We start from the raw sequence: 26,989 nt of genomic DNA on the forward strand, positions 1-26,989 counted from the left end.
GGATCACTCTGGAATACTCTCTGCCTCAACTCCAAAAACTAAAAATATAGGAAAATGTTTCTTTCATCAAATGTCAATCACCGAATGTCTTAGAGGAAAGTAACTGACCAACCAAAGTTGGCCAGTTACCTTTTACAGAGGCTTCATATTTTTAGAACTATTAAAAACCTTCCCTAAAGTATGTTTTCATAGGTACTGTGGAAAACCAGATCACGGTATACACGTGGTCCATTTTCATGGCTCAGAATCTGGGCTGGCTGACCCTCCCTACTGGCAATTGTCAGCTGTCTGCTTCTTTGTAAGTGCCAGAGAAGGCACCCACCATCCCCCAGCATTACTCCCACCGTCTCCTCCCCCCCAGCCCCCCACCGCCTCTACCAGCACCCCCACTTTCTCCACTAGCACCCCACCAACTCCTACCACCACTGCCATCACCTGCTGCTTATTAGGAACTGAAAGCACTTACCCAAGAAGGAGAAACATTCTTTAGATCATTTCCAAATAGTTACAATGCAGAGAACCCAAGAGAAAGGACAAGAGACGAAAAGCCACTCAACAGCACAATGAAGAAAAGTCAGAAAGGACGTAACATTAACAGTGGCCCTATCTGTGCCACGCAAATAAAGATGATTTTTTCTTTTATTTATATTTCTGAACTTTCTACATGTTTTTACAATGATCATGTGTTGCTTTAATAACTAGCGAAAGAAAATCCACTTTTAGAAATAAAAGGCAATCATCAGCTAGTACATTCAGGCAATAGCAAGTAGGTTTCCTTCACGGGGTCAACCAGCATGGACTATGAAGTCAAATACTTGAGCGTGATTTGTTTTTCAGCCACTTCAAACTGTGTAAGCTCTGAAAGAGAAACTCTTGTTGAACATGTAATGGCAGATCCTCCCACAAGAAACTATTTTTTATGTCATGTTCATTATTTTAATTGAATTTGGATATATGATCAGTCATTACTGAAATGGGTTAATCACTTAGGCAATTACTAAGTCACTTAGCAATCTAGATGCATGGCTGATAAATGAACCAGCTCCGTACACTGAATATTGAAGCTTATTAGGTATAGTCTAGTTAAGACAGAAATCAAAAAGAATAATTCTTACAGCACACTGACTGGCCAAGGAAAATTTCTGGCAAGCTAGAAAACAACTTAAAGATCTGGCCAATGATTCTCGGACCTTTTCCACATCACTCGTAACCTTGTAAAACGACACTACTGAAAATCCAAATGGTCACTTTTGAGTTTCTCCTTCAAGGGCTGCTTTATCTTTCTCCATGTATGTTAAAGAGCTTTGGGCCATTTAATAGATTGATGTGCCTCTCAGACATGAGAACATAGTATTGGCACTGAGGCTATTTTTAGAAGTCATACAAATGGAAGAATTCAAATGCCTATTCATTATTTCCCTCTCCTGGTTTTGGTTGCACTCAGTTTTCATTATTAAACTGGACGTGGCATTCAATTAGTTCCCATGAATGGACTTTTCATGAGTAATTTGCTCTACTGGTGTTTTCATAAAAAATCAGCCGGACACATCTGTTTGTCAGTGCTCAAAAACCACAGGCTCTCTTCTGTTGTAATGGCAACCACCACAGCCTGCAGTCTTTTAAGACTTAATTGTTTTTTGTAGAAGATCTTTTAACACATTTGTCTCTAATGGAATTCAGGACATTAGGAGTTCACTGTCGAGCAACCGCTACCATCATTATTTTTAAAAAGATAATGCAAACCACATTGATGTGCATACCCTTTCTGCAACAGACAAATAGAACACACCAGTGCAATGCTCAGTGCCAAGAGGATCGTACTAAATTGATCTCTAACAACACGGCAACACGAACAGCTTAAATTCTTTGAGTGGCATAAAGGGATCTAGGTAAAACGGCATATTCTAAAAAAAAAAAAACAAAAAAAAAAAAACTAAGAAGATTGAATAAATTATTTCCACTAGCCTGAGCCATTCCCATTAGGATGAAATCCAATCAGAAGGAATAAAGCATACTAGGATACTAGTTCCTTAGAACAAAGTAGAATAAAGCTGTTTTCTTTTGGCAGAAGCACCACAATGCAAATAAAACAGTGACCTTCAATTCAAAGGCGATGTTAATAGAGAGAAATCACAAAACAGCAGCCAATGATAAGAATGACTAATAAAGAGCAATGCTTTTAGCATGCTGGGAAGCTGCATATGTACTAGTTTCAAGCGACGCCTCTATAAAATAGTAAGAAGCTAAAGAAATTAGAAATCTCTGCAGGACTAGTTGTAAGAGTATCTTCCCAGAGTCCTAAGATACCGTGCAGATATTAGAAACAAAACTGGAGTTAGTGGGAACACTTTCCCAGAGCAGGAATGTAATAGTAACAGAAAGCAGACACGAGAAACACCTCAGGTCCTTTACAGAACTAACTGAATTCCCCATGTGGTTTCAGACGGCATTTAGGACTCTCGATGATTAAGCGTAACTCCAAAGACAGAGCTCCAAAACCCCTGAGCTACAAAAAAAAAAATTTTTTTTAAACAATAACGATAAGAGTAACAGACACTTGGTGGAAAAGTCTAACTTCTGGACCCAGCTGCGCACTCACAGGAAGTGCTATCCCACAGCAGGAAGACTGTGCCAGAGGTTTCTGAAGGCAGAAGACAATGTTGCCTTGTCGATGACTGTCTCCCCAGTACCTAATGTTGTGTGTGCTATAAAAGGCACTTAACCAGGATTTATGGAACGAGTGAGGAGTGATATATGCATGCGGCCAAAATAAATCTTGGCTTTATAATTGTTAAAACTAGAATCTTAAAGATAAACATCACAGATTGTATAAGATGTTATCCTGAAAATAAATATCTAAGTATGTATTTTAAAAAATCACATAAACAATGGAGAGGAAAGTGATGTGATTCTTCTCTCTGCATGTATGAGCCTCTGGTACAGGAAGAAAATCAACATTTTAAATTGATTTCTTTGCTTAAAGGATCTAGAGATCCAGATTTTAGTCCTGGATTCACTGGGGACAACTTTGTAACCTTGAGACTATGTAACCTCCTTACGACTCAGTTTCCTTATCTTAGGAATGAGAATACTAGTCCAATTTCTGCCACCAAATTGTGGTGAAAGTGAAAAATGCCCATGAACAGTTGTGAAAAATACAAGTGGCAGACTTGTTGCAAAAGTGAAAGCGACTCTGACAGCACTACCTTGTTGATTCAGATTTAATTCAACTCAGACTAAATCTCTTTAAAACTCAGCAGTCGGGGGTGCCTGGGAGCCTCAGTAGGTTGAGCGTCTGACTCTTGATTTCAGCTCAGGTCATGATCCCAGGGTGGCGGCATTGAGCCCCACACGGGGCTCCATGCTGAGCTGAACGTGGAGCCTACTTAGGATTCTCTCCCTTGCCCTCTGCCCCTCCCCATCTCGTGTGCTCTCGCTCTGTAAATATAAATAAGTAAATAACTACTCAGCATGCATTTAGGGTGACCCAACCTGGAGGGCTGTCAGATTCAGAGGCGTTGATAGCCAGTCTTGCTCCGGGCTTCTTTTTTCATAATGTACAATGTACAGCAGATTCCTGTCCCTCCTCCTGGCTCACCCCGAGTCCTCCACCCACACATACAGACTGTGCAGGCTACCTTTAGCTTCCCCGTACCAGTGGCTCTGAACTATCCAGAAGTCACAGAACCTTTTGAGGAATGCCATGACACACGGATACGCTAAATTCCATCATAAGTGTTAGCAACAATATCAGCGACAGACATACCTATAATATAATATAAATTTATTTATATATTTATGTATAATTTTAATTATATAAAATTACTGTGGGGGGAGGGGGGCACCTGGGTGGCTCGGTTGGTTGAGCGTCTGAACCTTGGTCTCAGCTCAGGTCATGATCGCGGGTCGTGGGATTGAGCCCTGAGTCTGGCTCTCCTGCTTAAGATTCTCTCTCTCTCTCTCTCTCTCTCTCTCTCTTCCCCTGCCCCTCTCCCTTCCTCATGCTCTATCTCTCTCTCTAAAATAAATAAATAAATACATACATACATACATACATACATACATCATACATACATACATACATATTACAGTGAGAACACTGGTATCCATGAAGAAAAGAGACAAACAAACAAAAAAACCTTTCAGACTTGGGTGTAATGAAGAGTTTCTGAGTTTCCCATGATAATCTTGTGCTATGTGCTCACCCACTTTATTATTTTGCAGGCAGCAGCAAGCAAGTGGTAACAGGCACCAATGCACTGGTGTTTTCATGAAAAGAAATTATAATATCATTAACTACTAAGTAGTGACTGCATTATAATGCCAGCTCTACTCCTTGGTTGATTCTATTAAGGTTGAAAGTCCTCCCTTAATTAGCAATCCTGAACAGGTGCACACAAAATTCTGGCAAGGAGGGTGAGATCTCACTGTTCACCCTTATCTATCAAAGGCGAGGGAAGGATAGGTCTGTGATATTTCCAGAAGGATTATGCGGTCCTTCCGTTTCCGTTCTCCTGGTATTCTAAAGCCACCTCCTGAATGAGGACAAAGCAGCAGAGTAGCGTGACTTGTGACCACATCATGCTGGCTACTTACAGAATTGTTTTAGGGGCGCCTGGGTGGCACAGTCGGTTAAGCGTCCGACTTCAGCCAGGTCACAATCTCGCGGTCCGGGAGTTCAAGCCCTGAGTCAGGCTCTGGGCTGATGGCTCAGAGCCTGGAGCCTGTTTCCGATTCTGTGTCTCCCTCTCTCTCTGCCCCTCCCCCGTTCATGCTCTGTCTCTCTCTGTCCCAAAAATAAATAAACGTTGAAAAAAAAAAATTTCAGAATTGTTTTGGCCTGAATGCATGTTGGAGGGATGCCATCAACCTACAGGACCTGGCGCCTGCTGTGGATTCCATCTCTCTCTCTCTCTCTCTCTCTCTCTCTCTCTCTCTCCTCTGCGCTTCCCTGGCTTGTCTCTCTCTCTCTGTCTCTCAAAAATAATTAAATATTAAAAAAAGAAAGAAAGAAATTTAACCTTTGATGGAGGTGTTGGACTGCACAAAAGCAATGCCTGTCACTTAAACCAGGACGGAAAGAAGCTGCGTGACAAGAGAAAGTCCACAGCCAGTGCGTCCGACTTCTCAGCAACAATTCTGGAAGGGAGGGACGAGGACTGTCATCATGTTACGGACCTGGGTTTGCAGGGCAAGCAAATTCTTGCCCAGATGTTGTACCTGCAATTAGTACGTACTGTCACTGAGGCAGGGGCGGGGGGAGATGCGTGCTTAGTTACGGTCCTCAAGGCCCCAAAAGTTGAATTCTCACGACTGACACTAATCGTAGCATATTTTTGCAGTCACTTTTGGGTGGGGTTTTTTTCCTACCAAAATCTAACTGTTCGAACACAGATGTCAAACAATAGTGGTTTTTTCATGCCATGATAGAGAGTGGGGACATTACTGGGACAGGCCTGACGGTGCCCAGCTGACTTTTCTCAAGCCCGTGGCCAGCATCCAAACAACTGGTATCCTGAAAGAGAGAGAGAGAGAGAGAGAGAGAGAGGAGATGCCACCCTATCTTAAATGGGCACATTCTTCCACCTGACTCCTCTTTTTCTTTTCATTATGTCTAAAGACGAATTAGCTGGCTCTGTGTCAGTATCTATTTGTTTTGTTTTATTTAAACCCAGGGAGTTTCATTAATAGGAGTTTTGTTCAGGATGTTGAGGTTTCCATGGTGGATCCAAAGCAATTTGTTCCAGCTGCCGAGAAGAAAATGAACACCACTAAGTGGAATGGACACAGAAGAACACCCTTGACTGGGACTAACAGTGTTTGAAGCACACTGCTGTTCCTGCTGGAAAACCACCCTCACGTGAGCTCATCAGAAGCACCCGCCCCCGTGGGGATGACTGGGAGGTTCTGTTTCATAGTTAAGCGCGTTGGGCAATCCTGTCCTCAGCGTTCAGGACCTGAGCAGAGGTCAATGCCGTCGTCCTCGTAGGCTATCCACGTCTAGCGTGCTGTGGTTGTGGCCACTCAAACGTCAAGCCTCCATTCAATATGAAGAAGAAACCTGGGTTTGGAAGGATTCTCTTCCTTCCTCTCAATACAGTTTCAGAGTTTCTCAGGTATCATCTTTAAGCCTTATGGCAAACTTTTCGAGTACTTTGGCGTTGCTGCTGCTGTTTTGCTTAGCAACGGAACCTTCTGGAGACGCAGTCTCACTGGGTACTAACAACCGATAAAAGCCAAGACCCTCTGAGACTGGGGATGGTGTTCCCTTCCAGCTCCCCTAAGGATCCCCGTGATCCCCCCAGAACACAGTGTGACCATCAGTCTGCCAGCATTCGGAAAAAATACACAGATTCAAAGTGTTGAGGAGCTATAAACACTGCCAACCGCAAGCTGCCAACTTTGTGTTATTGTCCCGAGTCCACGTGACGAAAGGGAACAGCTCGTCCTATAAGGTCTTCAAGAAAAAGAGAAGATGTGCATCTTCACCCTCTGTTTTGCTAGGGACAGACTCCGGTTTCAGACATGCGAGTGAATTGCTGATTCCACAGAAATGCATAAAATATTAATCTCAGTGAGATTTACTTACTCGGAACATGAGGCCAAATCCTCAGCTATGGTACTGAGGGCTTTATTAGATTTCTCATTTTCGGAAAGCTTTTTTTTTTTTTTTTTTTTTTGTATATTTCTTTCTGATTTTTCCTATTTTTTTTTATCTTTTTCTTTTTCTTTTTTAATGTGTAGTATGGAAAAGTCTAAAGGGCAGAAAGCATAATCCACTACTCTCCAGCCAGAGACAGGCCTAGCCAGAGTTCTTCCAACCAGGACACGTTCCATATTTAATATTTCCTTTGTTTCTCACGTGAACCCAGCAAGGTGGATAGGGCGGATGTTACCGTACCCATTTAGCGGATGAAGCCAGGATCTGTCACATCCCAGATCTGGCTCTGGGAAAAGTCCCAGAATGACATGCCCGTTTTCTACTTGTAACTTTCACGATGGGGCTACCACTTTTCCATCTCCTCCAAATAAAAGTGTAATCCCTCCTCTGACATCCTAAGGAGAAGTACATCGCCTGTGACTGTCCATGCACTTAGTGTCAGAAGTAAGGCTACAACCCAGATCAACTGACCCTCCGCAGCCATTTCCCCCACCTGGCCTGCAAGGCTGAACTGCAACACATTCCCTCCCTGCTTCTCAAAGCCACTTCTGCACCACCAGTACCTAGGAAAAGTAGTAAACTTGCAAAGTTCACATGTTAGCCCTCATGGAGGAAAGCCTCAAGGGAAAATGCCCCGCCGCAGAAAACTAAAGGGAATAGTAAAGTTGATGGAAAGGCAATAATGAAGCAACAGAAGAAAGATGTGCAGAAAACATTCTGTGATGTTTTGGCAAAGAGGAGAGAAAGAGAGCTAACAAGGAAAAGTTGAAAGAATATAGTCTGGTCCGTGCAGAGTAATCAAGTCCATGGCAATAAACATTCATTATGAACAAATCTCATTTAAAAACAAACTCCCAGAGGAACTAATTACACTAAATGTTCTGGCACTGACTTAGGTAGTACTCGTTTCTAAGGCACCCCTGGGGATATGAAAGTCACCACGTTCTATAGCAAATGGGGGCTGCGAGAGTGACTGTCTCCTTCCAAACAATAAGCTTCTGTCAGGTTACTGTTCTATCAAGCCTGTCAATTGTAACTTATTTTGTGTTAGGAGACAAGCTGGCACATTGTATAAAGGTCAAGTGGAAAACTGTCCCTTCTGCTCCATCACTGTCATCAACTGATAAAGGTCATTCCACCCAATACATTGCCATGACGGAAAATAACTTTGTTTGTCTACTGTGAAATATTAAAAAGTCCCTCTGCTATGTATGGGCTTTCTGATTTCTCTCTGCTCTCAAAATGTATTAAACTAGGCAATCCAGGGTATTTCCAGCTGCTGCTCTGACAATAACTTGTTTACAAACAAATTAGAACAGAAAAACACAAAGATGGCAGGTCTAAAACACTATCTGTATAGACTCATAATACCTAAATATCTAAATAGTTTACTGCTGATTGTAATTGTAGTAACTGACATTCATTCAGCATTTTATATAACACTAATACTTAGCATACACCACCTCATTTAATTCTCAAAACAACTCTGATACCCATTGTACAGGTGGGAAAAATCAAAGCTTTGGAAGATTATGTAATTTTCCAAGCTTAAACAGCTAGTAAATGGAAGAACCTAACTTCGTTGTCAGGTTTTTAACTATGTTGACCTGAAAGGCACTAATACTTTATGACTAGGTTACTCTGTGACTTTATGTTAGTAGACATATTGACTATTAATAACAAGATAAAGATTACAATTGTTATTTGTAGATGGGATGTAGTTTGATCTTTCCTTTGTTCATCCAACAACCATTTCTTAAGAGTTGACTTTGAGGGGCACCTGGGTGGCTCAGTCAGTTAAGTGGCCAACTTTGGCTCAGGTCATGATCTCATGGTTCGGGAGTTTGAGCCCTATATCAGGCTCTGTTCTGATAGCTCAGAGCCTGGAGCCTGCTTCGGATTCTGTATCTCCCTCTCTCTCTGCCTCTCCCCCACTTGCACTCTGTCTCTCTCTCTCAAAAATAAATAGACATTAGAAGAAAAAAAAAGTCAACTTTGACCAGGCACTATGCTAGATGCCGGAGATAAAATCAGACAAGGTTTCATTCTCTCCCTCAGACAGCTTACGGTTCAGCCAAGAGGACAGCCAACAACTATATTAGAACATAATATGGATGAGGCTAGGGAAACATGCAGAGAACCCAAAAGAAGGAGCACTGAAATCAAGTCTTGATGGTCTAATAAGATCTAAGAAGGAGAAGGAGGGAGGCAATGTGGGAAGAGGTGTAAACTGATCGGGAACAGACATTCTGCCTTCAGGAACTACTGAAGCATTAGAAAGAAAGGGAAAGGAGTGACAAGAAAAGAAATTAATGAGCTACGCAAGGGCCAGGGTGAGACAGGGTTACTGTGGGCTAAGTTTACCAGTTATCCTGAAAATGTCCATCGTGGAGAGATGTGAAATGGAAACGTGACCCTATATGCTTTTGACAAGGAAGACTGGTTACAAGGTGAAATATGGATCGGAGCAGGGCGAAAATGGAAGCAGGGACCCTTTAAGAGACTACAGTCCAGGCAACAACTGGTGAGATCTGAGGACAGAAGGAGGAGATATTTAGGGGATGAAATCTAAAAGATACAGTGGCTCAAAGTCCAGGGGGGAGTGTCCAGCATGACTCCCAGTTTTTCTTGCTTGGCCCCATTCACTGCAGCAGGAACCAGAACAAGAGGAGTTGGGCTGTGCCAGAGATCAAGAACTTATAGAGGAAGGGATGGATCTTACATTCTACATCTAAGTATTGAGGGGAAAGTGATGTCACATCTCCAAGTCCTTTCCCTTATTTTTTCTTTAAAGTTTATTTACTTTGAGACAGAGAGAGCGCGCGAGCTGGCGAGGGGGAAAGAGGGGGAGAGAGAGAGAGAGGGAGAGAGAGGGAGAGAGAGGGAGAGAGAGAGAATCCCAAGCAGGCTCCACACTGCCAGCATGGAGCCTGATGCAGGGCTCTAACTCACGGACCACGAGATCATGACCTGAGCCAAAATCTAGAGTTGGACGCTTAACCAACTGAGCCACTCAGATGCCCCCCCCCCCTTTCCCTTATTAATGGAGAGATCTGACTGTCAGGAAACAAAGGTATACTGAAAACCACTTTCAGGCTAGAATGAGCAGGCAAACAAAGTATGGGCGGGGGGGAGGGGGGCGGTGCACAGAACTGTCAGGTCAATGTGCTCACAGAACACGCAGAACTGAGAGGTGTTCCGGTTGTGGGGTTCAGAGACTTTGGCTGAGATCGTCTCAGGAGGTTGCCGAGATACTCTCTCCCTTCACCACTTTATTTTACGATGCCACTCAGTCCCCACACTGAATAAGTGCCTTGCCACTTTGTGCCACTTGGTCTGTCTTTCCTCACTGAAACAAGACCAAAAGGCCAATGCACGATCTCACACTAATGGCTCGAGGAGGCAGACGCACCAGGCAGAGCTGATTCAAAACTGTGTCAAGGCTCCTGGTCATGACCCCCAGCCACCAGCCCCAAAGTAAAGGTCAAGATTGTCCCTAGAGCTTTCTACTCAGAACCCATGGGATACTCTTTGGTTCGGCACAGCGTCTGCCCCCTTCCAACTGAAGACCTTGGTAAACAAAGACTTTTGTTTCCACGTCTCATAGGAAACGTACTCAAATTTCCCTATGTAACTTTTGTTCAGAGTGGGTCATGATTCATCTCCAAAAGCAGGGCCTCCAGAGCAGCTGATATATTCACGCCATGCTTTCAGCCCTCGTTGATGTGGAAGCAGGAGCAGCAGACGACAGGCTGCAGTGCTTGTTAAATCTGAAGGGAACGGCCACTCGAGGTTCTCTTCTGGTGCGACCCTCTATCATCCAGGATGTGTGGGTAGGAAATTTGCTGTCAGTTTCACATGAGACAGGATGCCAGATATAATTAAGTGCCTGCGCAGTTTATAAAAACAGATTAGCTGTCCCATGATAAATCACCAGTGCAAGGAGCCCCAAGTAGGGGCAGGGGCACCATATCATGGCCATTACGCAGAGGAAATGGACACCACATTTGTAAATGACCGTTTTAAATGGATGGATTAAATAGTTGTCTGGGAATTGAACCTTAACCCTCTCTGCTCAAGAAGGTACAGGTCACAAAGCAGCAGAGACCCACAGAAAAAATGACCAGAGCACAAAATCAACCTCTCTTCAATTCCTCTTGTCTTCACCCTCCATTTATGTCTCCATTTCCTCCTCTTCTATTTTTTTTCCATCCACCCTCAAAACCAGGACACCCAATTTTCCAAAGCCCAAGCAGAGTTTCAAACTCATTTCCTCAATGTCATCCAATGTCATGCAACAGAGAATGAGGCAGAGAATGAGATTCAAGGTCATGAGATTTACCACCGAGAAGAAAAATACTTTGTCACAGGAAGATGTGAAGAGTAGTCAAGCCTTAAATGCCTCATTATAATTTGCATGTTTTAATATATATTGCTTTACCTCATTTCTGAATTTTTTGCAGCTGGAAAGAAATCAGGCTAGGTGCCAATAAGCTTCTTATTGACAGACAGAAAATAAGAAGCCAGATCATTCTATCTTCTTTGCATGGTACAGATGCTAACTGCTGGTAGACATTGTTCAGAAGAAGCCCCACCTCAGCATTTTCACACCTGTGCACGAAGCACCTCACATACACCATGACCACATTTAACCTTCCACCCACACAGAAGGATAGGTATTCTCACTCTCACTTACCCAGGGGCACACTGGTGTTCAAGGACACGTTACAGGACAAAGAGGCACTGCCACACTGGCACTGAGTCTCCTTATCTAGTCCTGGGACTCTCCCTTCTGCCTGCTGAGCTGACCTCACCCAGAGGTACACAGGGGGTTATTAAACATTTCACAGTTCACTGTATGTAAATTGTACCTCAACTAAAAACATACGGAAAATTAGAACTGAATATGTAAATAAACACCTGTTAAATCTTTCACAGCTTGCTTAAAGGTATTTTTAAGCACTGACTATCCCAGTGTGAACAGGAGTTAATTATTTCTAATTGTCACTTCATGTTGAAATAGAAGGGTTAATCCCGCCAATTGAATTCATCGATCGGTCAATTCACTGACAGGACATTGGGCCAATCAGCCCCATAATAACCAAGTGATGGATTGAACTTTTTCTTAATCTAACACACAAAGCCCCCCTAAATGTCACCACAGTCAGAGACACATCAAAGGTTACTTTGCTCCCTAGGGAGGATTAGGACAAAAGTCTCTGGAAAGTCTCTAAATAAAAGGCAACTTCAAACTAATATGTGAGAGCAGGTTTTGGGAGGGGAAGGACTGTATTAATTCACCATGGCTTCCCATCATCCAGCAGAGTGCTTAGAAACAGCAGGCATTCAATAAGTGTTTCCTGACTAAATGAATAAACTCTGCACAGAGTGTTTCCATGTTAGTCTTCTTGTATATTTTTAGCACCCCTCATTTTGAAATTCATACGTTGTTCTCAACCATTCTTAATTACTTCATGCGTGTGTGTGCTTCACTAGGCTACTATTTTTATCTGCTTGGCCCCAGCTCCCTCACCTTCTCATAACAGATGTACCCACCTCATCACAGAGACAGACAGGTAAACACAACGTGGCTAATTGCACCACCTCACCCCTATAGCTACAGCAACTGGTCCGAGGAGTTGGCACCTGTCCCAAGCCCGCCCTGAAAGTTTTCAAACTGGAGCCGCGGAGGGAAGTCTCCTTTCTTCTCAAGTCATGGTGCTGTTAGTACACAAGTCTTGAACTGCCAGGTGGAGTAAACTGGTATGATCGTCTTAAAACATTCCTCTGTCCAGGGGCGCCTGGGTGGCTCAGGCAGGTGAGCGTCCGACTCTGGCTTAGGTCATGACCTCACTGTTTGTGAGTTCGAGCCCCACGTCAGGCTCTGTGCTGACAGCTAGAGCCTGGAGCCTGTTTCAGATTCTGTGTCTCCTCTCTTCCCCTCCATCACTAGCACCCTGTCTCTTTCTCTCTCTCAAAAATAAATGTTAAATATATGTATATTTAAAACAAAAACAAAAACAAAACATTGGCCTAACTCTTCTCTGCTTGAAGATGGGCTAACTTTGGTGACTTGCTTCAAGTGAACAGGATGTGGTGGAATTAACACCACACAATTTTCTACATGAAGTCATAAAAGACAACAGACTTTCCTCCGCCTCCCTCCCCTGTTCCCCACCCCCAGGACACTCACCATCACGCTGTAAGGAAGACAAGCAGCCCCACGGGAAGGCCACAAATGGGCAGTCCAGCCACAACCCAGCTGACAGGCATCAACTGCCTGACATGAGAGCGGGCCTTCAGATGACCCCAGGCCTCACTCATTCTGTGAGCTGCCCGGCTAAGGCCAAATGGAGAAAAAAAGAGCTATCTCTGCTGAGATTTCCCCAAATTATAGATTCTTCTGAGCACAATAAATGTTGTCATTTTGATAAGCCCCTAAGCCTGATAGGGGTCATTTGCTACAAAGCAACAGATAACAGGAACAGATTTTGGTGCCTTAGTGGGGTTCTGCCATGACAAAACCCAAAACACGCGGCCACGGATTTGGGACTGGGCCATAGGTTTGGGAAGCTGGAAGGGCCCTAACGACACAGGAGAAGAGGTAGATTGATCTTGAGGAGGCTGGGGGGGTGAGGACATCAAGGAGACAGAGGAAAATGTTACCAGAAGCTGGAACAAAGAACCTAAGTTTGAAAGAACTGTCACCCGAAAGTGACACTGACACAGAAAATAGAAAGTGTATCCATTGAGCTGGGTAGTCTGGCTAGGGAGATTTCCAGGCAGGGGGCTGAAGCGACCACCTGGCTTCTCCTTACTACCCACAGTACGGTGTGAGAACAGAGAAAGAAGCAAAGGAAACCACTTCCTATAAAGAAGTCAGGACTTGCTGGGCTTGAAATTAACACTGGTCCTGATCCCCAGCTTCATCAGATGACAAACAAGGCTAAAAACAGCTCCCAGGCAAAGATCAACCCCAGAGTGCTGCCGGAAAATATGGTTAAGACATGAGGCCAAGGACGTAAACTGTAAAACCCTTTCTAAGATCTCAGAAAGATCACAGACCCTTTCAAACAGTCAAACAGCCCTGCAAGAATCTTAGGAGCATTGTTCCCGCTGCCTCACCTCCTGCAAACCTTACAGGGAGCCTGAAAAAGAGGCTATTCTTGAAGAGATCTGTGGGCATAGCTTTTGTCTGATAGAGTGGATTATAAATTGATTCATATGAAATCCAAAACATTTTTCAAAGAATCATGGCAAGTTGGAGAGAACAAGGAAAGTACGAGATGAAAAAAGGCATTTAGGCCCCCAAACTTGTATGGGTGGAAAGCAGGCTGAGAAAATTACTTGGCTCCAAATTCAGGCTATTGCTTATGGACAAGGAAGGGTGACTCAGGGTGTAGAACCAGGAGCCCACGGGTCAGAGCCGAGGGAAACCACGGAAAATCACTCCCAGGCAGTAGGGATAAACCCTAAACAAGAAACTGGCAACAGAAGCCCAGCTGGATTTCAGAATCGCCGTGGACCCGTGGCTGCCGTGTGGCCCCCACATCCCCCCTTTCTGAACACGTATCTATAGCAGTGATCCCACACCTGTCCCACCATCCTATGTTGGGACTGTGGGGGGTGACAAGCTGTAGCTTCAGAACATAAGTGTTCTGAGCGATCATCGAGAGAAACTGTACCCAAGAAGCTGTGCTCGGAGAATCCCACCCTGGGACCCTCACCTGCAGCTCCACGTGAATTACACATGGAGCTCCTGGATATCCACCCTGAACCTGATGCCATCATATGTGGCTGTTGAGGGGCTTTGAGAGTGGATGAGGATATTTTGGATGTGGAAAGAATGTAAAAACACACAAGAATAAAGGGCAGTCTGTGGTGGTTTCAAAAAGATGCCGACAAGTTCTTTTGCCACTCTTCCCATCAAAAGATGGGGAACTACTCTGCCCTCAAGCATGGGTCACATCACCCTTAGTGACTTATTTCTAATGAGTAAAATGCAGCAGTAGTAACACTGCCTGACTTCCAAGGTCAGTCCACAAAAGTAATAGTTTTTGCCCAACTGTCCCTCAGGATGTCATCACCATACAATGAGGAAGCCAAACAGCCACATGGAAAGGCTACAGGTGTCCCAGACCCAGCCAAGTACCCACAAGACAGTCAGCATCAACCACCAGACACTTGAGTGACCAACACTGCAGGTGACTCCAGGCCCCAGCCTTCAAGCCACCCCAGTTGACGCCTGGAGTAGAGATAAGCTACACTCACTCAGCCCTGCCCAAAATGCAGATTCATGAGCAAAATAAATATTGTCCTTGTTTTTCTTACACAGTTTTGTTGAGTATAATTCACATGCCATACAAATCACCCATTTAGAGTATACAACTCAATGGGTTTGGGCACATTGCATTAATTTTCTTAATTGTGGTAAAATATGTATAATACAAAATTTGCCATTTAACCATTTTTAAATATACAATTCAGTGGCATTAAGTACATTCACAATGTTGTGTGACCATCACCACTTAACATGTCTAAAACCTTTTATAATCCCAAACAGAAACTGTGCATCCATTAAGCAGTAACTACCCATTCCCCTCCCCCATCCCTGTTAACTTCCATTCTACTTTGTTTCTGAACTTGCCTATTCCAGGTATTTCGTGTAAGTGGAATCACACAATATTTGTCCTTTTGTGTCTGGGTTATTTCACTGAACATAATGGTTTTTTAATGTTTATTTATTTTTGAGAGAAAGAGAGAGCATAAGTGGGGTAGAGACGGGGGGGGGGGGGGGGGGGAGAGAATCCCAAGCAGACTCCACACTGTCAGTGCAGAGCCCAACACAGAGCTCGAACTCGCAAATGGTGACATCATGACCTGAGCTGAAATCAAGAGTCGGCTGCTGAACCAACTGGGCGATCCAGGCACCCTATGAATGTAATGTTTTTAAGATTCATCTATGCCAGAAAAAAAAAAAAGATTCATCTATGTTGTAGCATGTATCAGGACCTCATCCTTTTTACGGTTGAATGGTAGTTTCTTGAGGAACCACCGAACTGTTTTCAATAGTACTGCATCATTTTACATTCCCACAGCAGTGTATGAGAGTTCCAATTTCTCCACATTCTCACCAATACTTGTTACTGACCATTTTTTTATAGTAGCCATCCTAGTGGGTATGGTTTTGATTTGCATCTATACCTCAACATTGTGAAGGATGTTTGCATCCATATTTATAAGTGATATTGATCTGTAATTTTCTTTCTTGTGATGACTGCATCTTTGGTATCAGGATAATGCTGTCCTCATAGAATGAGTTAGGAAGTGTTCTCTCCTCTACTATTCTTCATAACAGTTAAAGAAGGATTAGTGTTAAATTCCTCTTAAATGGTTGATGGTATTAACCAGTAAAGCCATCTGGTCCTGGACCTTTCTCTGTTGGAAGGTTTTTGATTACTAATTCCATCTCTTGACTCGTTCTTCAGTCAATGTAGGTAATTTGTGCTTTTCTAAGAATTGGACCATTTCATCCAGGTTATCCAATTTGCTGACATACAATTATTCATCGTATTCTCTAATTTTCATTTTTATTTCATACATTTGGGAGTAATGTTCTCATTTTCAATTTTAGTTGTTCCCATTTTCTCTCTTTTTTCTTTGTCAATTTTGTTGATATTTTTAAAGCACTAAATTTTGGTTTTATTGATTCTCTCTATTGGTTTTCTATTTTCTATTTTACTTATCTCAGCTCTAATCTTTACTTCCTACTGCTAGCTTTGGGTTTAGTTTGCTTTTCTTTTCTAGCTCATCGGTGTGTAAAGTTGGGTTATTGATTTTGAGATCTTTCTCCTTTTTTAATATAGGTATTTACAACTATAAATTTTCCTCTGAGCACTGTCTTGGTTGTATCCCATGAGTTCTGAGATGTTGGGTTTTCCTTTTCATTCACCTCTAAATGTTTTCTAATTTCTTTTGAGATGTCTTTTTTACCCATTGGTTCTCTAAGAGTGTGTTGCTTAGTTTTCTACATATTTTGTACGTTTTCCAATTGTCCTTCAGTTTTCAGTTCTAGCTTCATTGCATTGTGGCTGGAAATGATACTTTGTATGATTACAATTTTTTAAATTTATTGAGATTTATTTGTGGCCCAACATGTGGTCTATCTTGGAGAATGTTCCATGTGCACTTGAGAAAAATGCATTCTGCTGTTGGCTGGAGTGTTCTATACACGTCTGTTAAGTCTAGAAGGTTTACAGTGTTAGTCAAGTCTCTATACCCTTATCAATTGTCCAGATGTTCTCAGCATTATTAAAAGTAGTGTACTGAAGTCTCCAACTATAATGGAGAATCATATTCTGTTAATATTTGTTTCATATATTTGGGGGCTCTGTTGTTTGGTGCATATATGTTTAAAATTATTGTATCTTCTTTATGAATTGATGCTTTTATCAAAATATAGTGTCTCTTTGGTCTCATAACAGTTTTTTACTTGAAGTCTATTTTGTCTAATAGTATAGATACCCCAGCTCTCTTCTGGTTACCATTTGCATGGACTATCAATCTATTTGTGTCATTGGGTCTAAAGTGAGTCTTTTGTAAATGGTATATAGTTGGATCATTTTTTTTTATCTGTCAGTCTCTACCTTTTGATTACAATTTTTTAAATATTTATTTAATTTTTGGGCAGAAGAGGTGTCAAAGAGAGGGAGACAGAGGATCCAAAGTGAGCTCTGAGCTGACAGCAGAGCCCAATGTAGGGCTCAAACTCACAAACTGCAAGATCATGACCTAAGCTGAAATCAGATACTTAACCAACTGAGCCATCCAGGCACCCCTTGATTACAAAGTTTAATCCATTTACATTTAAAGTAATTACTGATAAAGAAGGAGATAATTCTAGGGCACCTGGGTGACTCAGTCAGTGAAGCATCCAACTTCAGTTCAGGCCATGATCTCACAGTTCATGAGTTCGACCCCCACATCAGGCTCTGCACTGATGGTGCAGAGCTTGCTTGGGATTCTCTCTCTCTCTCCCTCTCTCTCTTTCTCTTTGTCTCTCTCCCTCTCTCTCTGCCCCTACCATGCTGGAGCATGCACCCTCTCTCTCACAAAATCAATAAATAAAATTTTTAAAAAAACAGAGAGGGACATAGTTCTGCCATTTTCTTATTCATTTTCTGTAAGTCTTTTTTTTTTTTTTTTTTTTTTTTTTTTTTTTTTTGTCCTTCATTGCCTCCATTACTGTCTTCTTTGGGGTTTAATTGATTTTTTTGTACCAAACTGTTTTGATTTCTCTTGTGTATATTTTTTTGATATTTTCTTTGTAGTTGCCATGGGGATTATATTTGCCACTCTAAAGTTATAACAACCTGATTTGAATTGATATCAACTTACCTTCAATAGAATATAAAAACTCTGCTCCTATACAGCTCCTTTGTTATTGCTATCACAAATTACATCTTTTTACCCTGTGCACTCAGTATCATAGGTTTATAATTTATAAATTATAAATTTTATGCATTTATTTTTTTAAATCATGTAGGAAATGAAAAGTGGCATTGCAAACAAAAAATACAGTAATACTGGCTTTTATATTTGCTCATCTATTTACCATTACTGACTTATTTATTTCCTCGTATGGCTTCAACTTACTCTCTAATGTCCTTTCATTTCAACCTGAAGGACACCCATTAGCATTTCTTACAGAGCAGGTCTAGTGGTAATGAGCCCCTTTAGCTTTTGTTTTCTGGAAATTTCTTACTATTTCCCTCATTTTTTAAATGTTTATTTATTTTTGAGAGAAAGAGAGACAGAGTGAGAGTGGGGGAGGGGCAGAAAGAGAGGGAGACACAGAATCTGAAGCAGGCTCCAGGCTCTGAGCTGTCAGCACAGAGTCTGACATGGGGCTTGAACTCACAAACCTCAAGATTATGATCTGAGCTGAAGTTGGATGCTTACCCAACTGAACCACCCAGGCTCCCCTCTCCCTCATTTTTTTGAATGACAGTTTTGCTGGGTATAGAATTCTTGATCACCAATTTTTTTCTTTCCACACTTTAAATATATCTTCCCTCCACCTTCTGGTCTCTATGGTAATGAGAAAATAGCTGTCAGTCTTATTGAGGATCCCTTGTATGTGATGAGTTGCTTCTCTCTTGCTACTTTCAAGATTATCTTTTACTTTTGACAATTTGATTATGTGTTTCCCTGTCTCTTTCAGTTTACCTCACTTGTTCATTGAGCTCTTGAATTTGTAGTTTCATGTCTCTCACCAAATTCAGGAAGTGGTCAGCCAATATTTCTTCAAATATTCTCCTGCTCCTCTCTCTCTTCTCCTGGAACTCCCATAGGTATATGTTGGTCTGCTTGATAATCTCCCAGTGGCCTCTGAGACCATCTTTAATTTTCTTCATTTTTTTTCTCTTTCTTCTCTTCAGACTAAATTATTTCAATTGTTGTGTCTTGAGTTTGCTGATTGTTTTTCTGCCTGCTCAGATCTATTGTTGAACCCTTCTAGTGAATATTTTATTTTAGTTATACTTTTCAGCTCCAGATTTGATTCCTTGTTACAATTTCTATTTCTTTATTGGTATTCTCATTTTGTTCATACATTGTTTTTCTGATCTCCTTTAGTTCTTCATCCATGTTTCTTTAACTCTTTGGACATCTTTAAGACAGTTTTTTTAAGGTCTTCAATAAGTCTGAGGTCTGGGCTTCTTCAGGGATGTTTTCTGTCCATTTATTTTGCCTCTTTCAGTGGGCCATGTGTTTCTGTTTCTTTGTATGCCTTGTGATGCTTTGTTAAAAACTGGACACTTGAATATTATAATGTGGTGACTCTGGAAATCAGATTCTCCAAACTCCCCAGTTTGTGGGGCTTTCTGTTGTTTTTGTTTTGTTGTCATCAACATTTTTGAAGGCTGAAGTGGTCCATCTGTTTAGATACTTTTCCAAACTATTTTTGCAAAGACTATTCCTTGAGGAGTGTGGTCACTGCATTCTCTGTTCTTATAGCTAGTGTTCAGCCAGTGTTTAGACAACGATTTCTTCAAATGCCAGGAGAAAAAGAAAAAACAGAAAAGAAAGCCAAGGGGGAAAAAAGCAAAAAAGAAGAAACACACACAGAGACACCAAAACAAACAAATTCCTCTTCCAGTCTTTGCAGATTGGTTCTGTGCTGGAGTACTCTTTCAACACTTGAGCAGGCTTGCCCTGAGCCCCAGGATCATCCTTAGATGAAAGCTTAGTGTCTTCTATGCTCTTCTCCGAGCATGTATCTTGTCCTGAGCAAGCAAGTGGTTTTCTAAATTTCCCTATATACACAGGTACTTCTGAATTTCCCAAAGATGTGCCCCAGCTATTGCTCCTGGCCTTTAGACAACCAGTGACCTTTCTCCCAGGTGTTTGAAGTTTGTTAGTTAACCTGGCAGTGTTTTCAAGCAATGTCTGCCATTTTTCCAGCCTCTGCCCTGAGTTAGCCAAAACAGAGACAAACACTGGATTTCAGTCCTTTAGGGAACCCTAGACAGGTTAGAACAGACTCATGCAATAATTTTCAAGTAAAGTCTGCTTTGCTCCCTGGGAATCAAGGACCAGAGTCCCACACCAGGAATGTGAGCTGTTATCTCCAAGGTCACTGCTGTCCTGAGAAGGGCTGGGACAAGAGCAAGAGCCACAAAGCTCTCCCATCATTTTCAAGTTGCCTTTTCTTGGTTCAATGTTTGCTTGGTTGCTCTAAACCTTGGTGTATTTTCCAGAGTTCTGAAAATGTTGGTTCTGACACTTTCTACTTCTCTTTTGATGTTTCTATGAGGGAAATGAGTGCTTGGAGTTGCTTATTCTGCCATTTTCTTGATGTCACTCCCTGACATTGTTTTAAGTACTAAATTTTATGGTGGTTTGTTATGCACTATATTAGTTTCCTATGTAAAAAATAACCGCAAACTTAGAGGCTTAAAACGACAAATTTATTCTTTCACATTCTTTCATAGTTTCATAGAGGCCATAAGTCTGCAATCAGTTTTATTGGGCTGAAATCAAGTTGTCTGCCAGGCCATACTCCCTCTACAGACTCTCATGGAGAATCTTTTCCTTGCCTCTTCCAATTTCAGTTGGCTGCCAGCATTCTATGTCTCGTGGGCACTATATGCAACAACAGGTAAGTGAAACAAGTGTTTCGAGAGATTAAATCAAACTGCAGAGAGAAAAGTGAGGGTCCTGGCACTCTGGATCTCCTGACCCCACTCACCACCCCAGCACCATCACACCAAACTGTAAGTCCTCTCTTCCTCTGCTTCTTGGGTCTCTTCCTCTTGAAAGTAGAGAGCCCTCACACACACACACGCATGCACACACACACACACTCAATCAATTCTAATGTTAACTGAAATTTCACACATTCATATTATTTATATTTTATCCCAAATAAGCTAACATTCTTCTAGAAAAAAGCTAACATCCTGTACACATTTCTTTTGGTCCACCATGGGACGGTGAACCTGGAAAAAACTCAGTAAAAAAATTGTTCATGTGGAAAGGTACTGTGATATACTGGCCTAAAAGCCAGGCTCTGCTCTTAACTATCTGCAGGGTTTTAGACCAAAAAAAGATACCAATAATAGCCAGGTTCCTTTGCAGACAGGGAAAGGGATAATCAGCCCACTTAAGTCACTAAAGTCTGCCTTTTTTTTTTAAACTTTTCTATCAAATGTCTGTATAGGAAGGGACACCCCTTCCAGTCCTGTTACCCATTTCTCAATCTGTAGAAAGAGGTGAAGCACTCCTTGAACATGCAATAAATCAAGTGAAATTGTTGACATTTCTGAAGCCCTAAGTGCCCTCACAGACAAGATGATCACTCTATCCCAGTGAGCTGGCCCCAGACAATCTAAGTCACTGCTTGGTCCTGTCTGGCACCTGCAGAGCAGCTGAGTTCCTCGGGCCCAGATGGAACATTCCCTCAGGGGAGCTTGCTCTCCTGGGATCCCAGCCAGCCTCTCAGCAACTCTGGGAGGATAGCAGCTACGTGGAAAACCTGTAGGAGGAGCTTCAAAGTCAGTCTTCTAAAAACAAGAGGGCCTTCTGCCCACCTTCCTGCTCCATCAACCACATCCTGTGCTACATATGAGAGGGAAGCTTATCATACACAGGTAGACCATCCGGGTCTGTGCACAAAGCTCACCACATCTGAAGTAGGTGTTACACGATGTACTACGCTCCTAGCACTCATGAAAAATGCCAACACACAAACTGCAAATACCAACGGTGACCTGAAAGCCAATACCGGCAGAGATTGTGGCCCTTAATTTACAGAGTCATAAACTCTTCTGTCAACAGAAAAAGAGGCTAAGACAATGCAACTAGGTGAAGTAAATGGCGTTTGTCTGCATTCTCGTTTACAACATGTTTTAATGAATAGCTCATCTCTCAATTTTTAAGTTTTCTTGAATTAAAATTCTTAAAATTCATTTATTTTCAACAGAGAGTGCAGGGGAGGGGCCGAGAGAGAGGGAGAGAGAGAAAAATCCCAAGCAGACTCCTCACCATCATCACAGAGCCCGACATGGGGCTCGAACTCAAACCGTGAGATCATGACCTGAGCTGAAATCAAGAGTGGGACGCTTAACCAACTGAGCCACCCAGGCATCCTTCAATTTTTAAGTTTCTACTTAAAATAAGAGGAAGCAGACACACAAGTTCCGCTTTGGTGAGGATAATGTTGAAGACTAAAATTGAAATAATTCAAGTGCAAATTTCCTAACAGCCTAATGTTTTAAGATAAAATCATGGAAAGTCTCCCCCCCCCCCCCCCCCCCCCCCGTATCCCAGCGTGGAACCCTCCTCTGTTCCTTCCCTAGTTGTCATGTAAATAAGAGATTCCAGAACCCAGAAACCTCCTGGCTAGGATCGGTCCCCACAACTCCTCAAGAGCTCAGTTTTCCATGCTGGATTACACAATGCTCGGAGAGCCAGCGAGGACAGGAGGCAAAGGGGATGGGTGTCTGGAGCACATGGCTAGTCCCTTCCGAGCAGCTTCCGTGGCCTGGCCGGAGACTCGGGGCAGTGCTGATTCCTCCCACAGTGATGCTGGGATGTGATCAGCGGCGTGTGGGAAAGTGCCCAGCTGGGAGAGGATGTGGGACAGCTGCACATTAATATTACACACCACATACAAACACACCCCAGAAAAGGAATGTGTACCAAATGTCATTTATTTCACTTGGTTGCATTGTCTTAGCTTCTTTTCCTGATACTTCCTGCAAGCACCCCCCAGAGCAATGGAGACAGACTCCGGTAGATAGCAGGCCAAGTGAGGGTGTTTCCAAACCCTGGGGTGCAGGGAGAAAAGGAAGTGCATGTGCAGGGGGACCGCTGACAGAAACTGCACTCTCATTCCCATGTGTGCTCAGTGTGGCTCTTTTCTCTGGAAACATCTTCAAGCGCCAGTCGTGTCTCTGAGCAGACCCCAAATGCAGCCTACCTTTTCAGCAGGGACACGGAACAACACAGGGTGCCAAGAGTAGCCCTTCCCGTTCTGGGGACCCCCGAGTGGCATCCAGCTGCCATTCTGAAAGGGCTCTGGCACCTCTACAGCTAAGAGAAGACAAAGCGGGGCTTCTGGTTCTAAGCACAAACCACCAGGAAGCCACTCAGATGCCAAACCCTAAAGGAGATAGAGAGTGGGATCCCCCCAACAGACAGGGCTGTCGGCTTGGATGATTTGCAGACCGTCACCAAAGAGCAATTGTGGACAAACCAATCTTGCTAAAGAAAGCAAAGCCAAGTTTATGACAATTGAGGCAAGAACTGGGCACTGTCTAGACTGGTTTTATGCTTGGCCTCTGCGGTCATCATTCCTCCTTCCATGCCTCACATCATACTCTCGTTTTGTCCTGATGACATTGGTGGAGACAAAGGACAGAGGAACCAATTCAGTGCTGGCTGCTTTTCGCACCAGGAAAGAAATCCTAAACAAGCAGGTAAAGCCAGCTGTGCTACGGATCACAGTGATGTAAGTCACTGAAATGGCGAATTCCCAAAATTTTTCTCCTTCTTCCCCACGACCTCACCCCATTTGCTTCAGAAATGAGCAGTGAACATGGTCACAGGCAGGGGGGACGTTCTAGACCACACGTCACGTCGGTGCAGGGACAGTTAGAACATCAACCACAGTGGACGTCATTGTTCATGCTCTCCTTTTTCCCCTCCCAGCGTGTCACAGACCCTGAGCCCCATCTCCCATTTCCGGGCGGCACTCACCCCTTCTGAAGGACTCTGAGGTCCCACACTCGCCCCTCAGCTGACCACAGACATGGGACAAGCACCGACGGGATGAAACCAGTAAAGCCTTTCGAGCCTCTGGAGAAAAACTCTAAGCAAGTACCAAATAGTATTATTCTTTTCCTGCCAAGCCCTCCCGGCCCCATTCAAGAATAGAAGGAATTATTGACTTTACTTCCCAGGCGAAGTAGAGATGTAATTAGAGCCCTGGAGGTTTCCCCACAAGGCGTCAGCAGGTCAATTTGCTGGCACTTTGAGGAGATAAAACATGAAACTTTCTATTCTGTGCCAAGTGCTCCTTTCTCTGGAATTCAAAGTCATTTTTATGAGTGAAACTAGAAAGAAAGAGAGAAAGGCAACAAAACCAGAGGAGAGCCCTCCAGGTTCTCCCGGCAAACCTCTCAGACTCCAGCAGCCCCCTTCCCCTGAGACAGAGCACAGCCCCACAGCTGCCACGAACACTGAGGCAGAAGTGAGTCCGCTCACAGACTGCAAAGGCTGAGTACAAAGAAAAGTCACAATTCTTAAACCCCTGGATAAGCCATGTGAGAAAGGAAATCTCATTCAAATCCTACTTCAACAAATCTCATTACAACAAATTCTCCACCTCAATATCAATCCAACTTCCCTAATGACTTGGCCATTGGTTTATGAGAATTTAGTGATCACCTACTATGCGCCAGTTCATGCACTATTCCAACTGGGCCCTGCAGTGATCCATTTCCAACAACAGCCGACTTCACATGTCACGTCCAGACAAACTGCTGGACGGTGGCTTTTACACCCCTCTGCGTTCTCTAAAATGCTCTTTCAGATGGCATCCCCCACACCCTCCGAGGTGCGTCTACACTATCACCTTCTCCACAGGGCTGGATCCGCACCCACCCCACCACCAGCAGTAATTTCTCCCCTTTTGGAACTCCTTCTGTTTATATTTTAAGGGACATGTTATGTGTAACTTCACTACCCTTATTGGGTACTGTGCTATTTCCCCTCCCGGGCCATAAAACACCTGAGATGAAAATCCTAAGGACAGTGCTCGGTGGGTCTTTAAAAATGGCCCCATGTCGTCCTTGTAGCCCATCCCTACTCCAGGTGCGGTTCTCTGGACCGCTGCGCAGCATCCTTTGGAAACTTACTAGAAAAAGTGTCTCCACCCCAGCCCAGCCCTCCTTGGTCAGAATGTGCATTTTACACATTAGGCAGGCGATTCACATGCATGTTAAAGTTTGAGAAGCCCTGTTATATATGATAGATGCTCAGTAGGAATTTTTTTAAGTAATAAGCCACGCTCCACACAAACATCTTCCCTACATGCACCCCGCCCCAGCAGACTGCGGATGAGCTGTGTAAGCCATCTGGAGGTGGTGAGAGTTCTTGGCCCTTGCGCTCACTCTAGCCTGACATCCATCCGGGGGCGGGGGGGTAGGGTGCGTATGCATTCAGCAGCAAGCAACTCGCTTGTTCATCACAAAACACTGACTGACTCCCGACCCACTACGTGCCAGGCCCTCTGCACATTTCATCAGAACATTCACCTCTCAACACCCTAAACCAGGCTTGCAAGGTTTGGGAGTTTAAACAGGAGGGGGGAGGTATGTGACTCTCTGTATTAAGTGCCTCCCAGGGTGCTTGCCCACAGATTCCGGGTGGATCAGGAGGGACAGAGCCCCTGACCAGCCCCCGCCTCCAGAACTCAGCTGGCGGCTTGCTGCACCACGGCCTGGTCCTCCAGCAAGCAGAGCCCTGCACCGGGGTTTTCTCACACACCAGTACACCTCCCAACCACCCAGAAGGCTTGTGGAACGCGGACGGCCCGGCCTGCCCTCCCAGTTCTCATTGAGGAGACGTTCTCATTCTTGACATAGAAACAAGAAAAAAAAATCAGACGGAAACACCAAATAAAGATGTCTTTGTTCCTTTGGCTTCCCTGATGAGGCGTATCTTATCCAACCTTGTTCCCTTGGGTGTTTCAGAGCTATCTGGAGAAAAGACTAAAGAAGCGAGGCCTTTGTTTAATGAAGCCCGCTGAGAAAACCAAGTCCGGAAAAGTTCACCAGGCCTCAATCAGAAAAAGAGGGCTTGGTTTTCCACTTGTGTCTTCAGTTTTGTGTGTTAGAGCAGAGCTGTGTGCTAAAGGCCCACGCCAGAGAAAGTTAATTTGGGCAGCAGTTGGGAGCTGCAAACCTAGGCTCCCTTCACAGACAAAACTCAGCAGGGAGCACCCTGGTGCAGGCACCGCTCATGTGCTCTCTGCCCACAGCTGTGCGGGGTTCATGGGGGCCCTTGTCTCAGATTCGCTCCTCTCTCCCACCTAGCACCCTCACAAAATCAAGGCCGCCTGTAGAAACAGCAGGAGAGTTTAGACCTCCACCTGCATTCCCCAATTCCTCCCCCTCCTCCCACCCCGGCGCACTCTAACCCCCACCTCCGTGGTAAATGTACTGACAACACGACACAGCACCAGCTCCGGGTGTTTCCAGAATAGGATCTGCCGCCTCCTGTTGGAGATCACTCATCCCACTCCTGTAGTGCCCCAGTGCCAGTGGTCTGTGACGTATTCACTGGGAACACGAGAAAACGGGTCAAGAAGGTTGAAGGTTCAAGCCTCTAGGCTAAGAATCCTTAAGTCTGCATTCTATTTCCAGACCAATCCTGAGTGTGCTGAACCTGGTTATCACCAGGACTATCTACCAAGTTCCTAAGTGTCTGGGGGAACCTGCATGTTAAGTCCTCTCTCTTCCCCAGATGCAGCAGAAATGGCTGTGGCATCTCGCAATCGGCATCCGAAATCTTTTTTTTTTTTTTTTAATTTTTTTTTTTCAACGTTTATTTTATTTTTGGGAGAGAGAGAGACAGAGCATGAACGGGGGAGGGGCAGAGAGAGAGGGAGACACAGAATCGGAAACAGGCTCCAGGCTCTGAGCCATCAGCCCAGAGCCCGACGCGGGGCTCAAACTCCCAGACCGCGAGATCGTGACCTGGCTGAAGTTGGACGCTTAACCGACTGCGCCACCCAGGCGCCCCGGCATCCGAAATCTTGAA

At 43.8% G+C, this 26,989-nt stretch overlaps 1 protein-coding gene across 3 annotated transcripts in view; it reads right to left on the minus strand.

The window, feature by feature from the left end:
• The window catches only part of DISC1 (DISC1 scaffold protein), a 351,679-nt gene that overhangs the window by 266,831 nt on the left and 57,859 nt on the right, over positions 1 to 26,989 (minus strand). The gene's annotated exons all lie outside the window — the stretch shown is intronic.

This window comes from Puma concolor, chromosome D2 (assembly GCF_028749965.1).
Source record: "Puma concolor isolate L17-30 chromosome D2, mPumCon1.1.hap2, whole genome shotgun sequence".
Taxonomy (NCBI): domain Eukaryota; kingdom Metazoa; phylum Chordata; class Mammalia; order Carnivora; family Felidae; genus Puma; species Puma concolor.